At 51.3% G+C, this 4487-nt stretch overlaps 1 long non-coding RNA gene across 1 annotated transcript; it reads left to right on the plus strand.

Annotated features, from left to right (window-relative positions):
- On the plus strand, positions 1-1042 carry LOC104402552. The gene is made up of 3 exons (XR_719895.1): positions 1-50; positions 157-258; positions 822-1042. It is a non-coding gene; the product is annotated as an uncharacterized LOC104402552 (long non-coding RNA).
- Positions 1043-4487: the final 3445 nt, after the last annotated feature.

Consider the following 4487-nt stretch of genomic DNA (forward strand, 5'->3'; position numbering starts at 1 on the left):
GCATCGCGGATGACTACGATAAAAAGAAACTGGTGAAGGCCTTCAAAAAGGTGGGTGCTGGGGGTGGAGGGTGGGGAAGCAGCTCTGGGGAAGGCTGGGGGGTTGCAGCAGAATTTTCTGTGTGCATGGTCCTGACGGGGCTTCTGTGTGTTGTAGAAATTTGCCTGCAATGGTACTGTAATTGAACACCCTGAGTATGGAGAAGTGATTCAGCTGCAAGGTGACCAGCGCAAGAACATATGCCAGTTCCTCGTAGAGGTAGGGTATCATAGAAATGTCAATTCACAAAGTAGTTCGGGTCGGAAGGGATCTCAGAGCTCACCCAGCTCCCAACCCCCTGCCACAGGCAGGGACACCTTCCACTAGAGCAGGTTGCTCCAAGCCCCTGTGTACAACCTGGCCTTGAACATTGCCAGGGATGGGGCAGCCACAGCTTCTCTGAGCACCCTGTGCCAGCGCCTCAGCACCCTCACAGGGAAGAGCTTCTGCCTAAGAGCTCGTCTCCATCTCCCCTCTGACAGGTTAAAGCCTTCCTCAGTTGGCTGCACATCCCTGCTGAATGCATACACTAAATATAAGGTTCTGAGGTAATAACCAATAGCTCCCATTTCCTTAGCTGATGAGCAGGCTGAGGGTGGACTCCCATTCTCTTTGTATTCTTGCTGGAGGCAGATGCTGTCCAGCAAGGTTTCTCAGTTGCAGTCTAACCTTTTATGCACACTTCAAGGGGGAAGCAGAGATTTGGCAGTTCCGTGGTGCAGGGATGGGGGCAGTGGCTTCTTTGCTTCAGTGTGTTGAAAAGTGCATTTTCTTTCTTGCAGATTGGACTGGCTAAAGACGACCAGCTGAAAGTCCATGGGTTTTAAGTGCCTGTGGGTCACTGAAGCTTTATGCAAGAAGATTTCCTTACCATGAAATTCCCATCTGTCCCTTGTCATAAGTTTAAAACCAGCCGGTTTGTGTAATGTAACAATCTTGGGTCCACTGTTCAGTCTGGACTAGTGTAATTCATTGATGTAATAAACTGACCACAGCCCATGCTATCTCGTCTTGCTGTCCCTCATTTCACAGAGGTAAATGGGGCATTGGGCGTGCTGCAGCCTGAAGCCAAAAGTATCCAGATGTTCCAAGTTAAGCCAAGGGACTGGGCCTGTCAGTCTGGAGGCTGCCCGAATGCTCCTCTGTCCGGATGCTCCTCCATTCTGATGGATGGGAAATCTTGCCGTGCCTTCTGCAGTCCCACAAGGAGCGAGGCACCAAGTGTGAGGTCTGACATGGTGCAGGGAGATCGTGTCTTCCCTCTGGGCAGCTCTGGCTCCTGGTGGCAGAGGGATTTGGGGAAGCTTTAAGTCAGAACAAGAGGAGTCACAGAAGAGTGAGTGGATGTCTGCGGTTCCAGCCAGGCAGGTGCTGGCACCTTGCAAGCACCAAGGTACCAGGGTAGTGCACCCAAAGGAGCTGTCGCTTAGGGTTAAACTTCTGACAAGGGATCAGTTTTGGACTAATGTAATGAGTAACCTTGTAGGTAAAGCTGTAGAGCTTGTGTGTTACTAGCAACTGCTGCCTGATGCCCTGTGAAGTAACAGATTACTGTTTTCTCTTTTATGTAATGTATTTAAAGTCTTATTTAAATAAAAATGGTTTTCAAAAGCAGTTGCTTGCTGGATTCCCTCACTTCCTGGAGCCAGGTAAGCAGTTGTGAGCTCAGTGGGTTTCCCCCTTGCTGGTGGGAGCGGTGCTGGGGTCCTGGGAGTGTTCCCTGTGGGAAGGGGAGCACCTTGAGTGTGGATTCATTCCCTCCCTGGGCTAGAGTTTCTTGCATCAGGTCTCTTGCTTGTTGGGTTCCTGTGTGCTGGGCACTTGTGCTTTCAGCAGTGACAAACCACTGTGTTGTGGGGATGCCACTTGCCCCTTGCGTGGTGGCGGAAACAGGGACCTGCCTGGGAGCTGCTTTGTGCTTCTTGTCAGCTTTTGAAGAACTGAGCTGTTCGTTCACTCACTGCCTGCACTGCTCCTGGTTTTCCAGCCCTGCTCCACATACTGGAGTGCAGCGCTGGGTTCGCTTCACACCATTTACTTTCCTGAGAGAGAGACTTTGCTCTTGGAAACTGAATTGCCACGATTATGCAAAGCTGCTCCAAATACACTGATGAGGAGGGTAACTTGGAGCCCTGCCTGCACCTCACACTGTGCTGTGTGTACGTGCCAGCAGCCCGATCTCCGGGCTGCTTCTGCTCCAGGAATTCCACTTCCCTGCCTGCACTGCAGCCAGTGTGCATTGAGCCGGGGCTCTCCCAGCAGCTCGCAGGCCTCCAGAGGCGAGAGGGAGGCACCAACTCGACCCAGTGTGACCCAAGAGAGCCAGACCCACCTGGGCAGTGGTGATGCCACCACCTGTCAGGGTGGACCCAGGGCTGGGAGAAGGGACCAGTGCCCCAGGATCAGGCTGCAAACTTGCGTCAAGGTGCGGCCGAGCCCATGGTGCTGGAGGAAGTGGCCACTGCATCCCAGTCACCCTGATGGCTCATTTGGCCCAGATTGAGCTATTAAAAGCCAGAAATTGCAAAACAATTTGTTTGTTCCTTGTAGAAACCGCTCCTTGGAGCGAGGAATCGATTGCGTGGGGCCGTGGCACTGCTGCCTTACTGCCCATTCAAAGCCCATTTGTTTTGGGGTTGTTTGAGGAGCACCGATACCGACACTCTGAGCGCTGGCAGTGAAGAGCACCCGGTCCCTTGCTCCATGGGTGTTATTGAAGGAGGGAGACAAATGTTCTCTACTAATCAATGCAATGAGGGTAAACTGTCGATAGTGAAAGACAGGGCTGGTGGCAGCAGATAGGCTGGACAGGGGAGTGCAGGGGCAGCGCATTACCAAGCCCTGGGGTGCCCCTGCAGGGGCAGTGCACTACCAAGCCCTGGGGTGCACAGTGTGTTCCCCACAGACGCAGAGGCAGTGAGCAGTGCCCACCCATCCCAGAGCACCCCAAAGCGTTTGGGGGTAACAGGAGAGATACAGGCTGCAGAAAGGGGCTTCTTCGCAGCATGTGGCCAGGCACAGTGGTTCCCTGCAGCACATCTGGCCAGCTGTGAGCTCCACGAAGGCCAAGGGCTGGAGGTGCAGTGCCCTGGGGACTCCCAGGGATACACTTCTATATATAGCTGCATCTACTCCTATAGATTTTAGCAGGTTATATACCCATAAGTGTATGTGTTTACATGCATAAATACCTACATGTAGGTGCATGTATCTATATGTATGTATATATAGGACTCTATCCACATGTATGTATATGTAGGACTCTGTATCTAATCAATTACATATATATGTATACATATGGAGTGTGCATGTTTAGCTAGATAACTACCTATACTTTTCTATACACATATGTGTAATTAAGGCCAAATACCCTGTAGCTTGCTCCACTGAGAGTCTTATTTGTGTATGTCCCTCTCTATCTACATATGAACATCCCTATCTATAGATGTATACACTATACTTACAGCTGTATATGTGCATGTATAGCTCTGTATGTGTATGGATGTGTGTGTCTGTATATGTGGCTATATCACTATCAAGCTCTGCATGTATGTGTGTATATTTATATGTGTATGCATGTTACATGTGTATGTTTGTATATACACACGTCTATAGCTACAGCTATACCTTCATATGTTTATTTGTATTTGCACACATATATAGCTCTGTGTGTGTGTACATTGATCTATTTCATACAGATGTGTCTGTATGAAATACATAGCTGGAGATAGAGGGGTAGGGATAGAGTAAATAGCTGTGCATTTATACATGTATACATACAACCACGGACGACTACCTCCTGTAGTCTCCATATATACACACATACACACATACATATATGTGTATACACAGACACCCTCCATGTGTGTCCATCTGTCCGTGCATCCCAGGCTCTGCCGGTGGGTTCGGAGCCGCCCTGGGGTGGGGCAGTGGCAGCAGCGCCTTTAAAAGCAGAGCCAAGCCCTGGACCAAGCCACCAGTGAGCCCAGAGCCAGCAGGTGAGTCCTGGAGGGCTGGGAAGAGGGATGGACATGGGGACCAGACAGGAGGGATGGAGGGGATGTGAGGACCAGAGGGGAGGGATGGAGGGGACGTGGGGACCAGCCCAGCCCCAGGGATGAGCACCCTGCTCCCTGCCTGGCAGTGTTGAAGGAGCATCTGGGCGACACTCTTGGTCATATGGTTTAGTTTTAGGTAACCCTGTGAGGCACAGAGAGTTGAGCTCAATCCTTATGGCTTCCTTCCAACTTCAGTCCATTCTAGGGGACCCGGAGGCCAAGCAGGAGAGAGGGATGGAGAAGACTTGGGGACCAGACGGGAGGGATGGAGGGGACTTAGGGACCCGCTGGGACGGAGAGAGGGTATTTGTGAACTGGCCATGTCCTGGGATGAGTTCCCTTCATGGGTCACCCCTTGCCACAGGCTGAGCATGTGTCCCCTGTCCCATG

The sequence above is a fragment of the Nestor notabilis genome, unplaced genomic scaffold (assembly GCF_000696875.1).
Source record: "Nestor notabilis isolate BGI_N333 unplaced genomic scaffold, ASM69687v1 scaffold17522, whole genome shotgun sequence".
NCBI lineage: Eukaryota > Metazoa > Chordata > Aves > Psittaciformes > Psittacidae > Nestor > Nestor notabilis.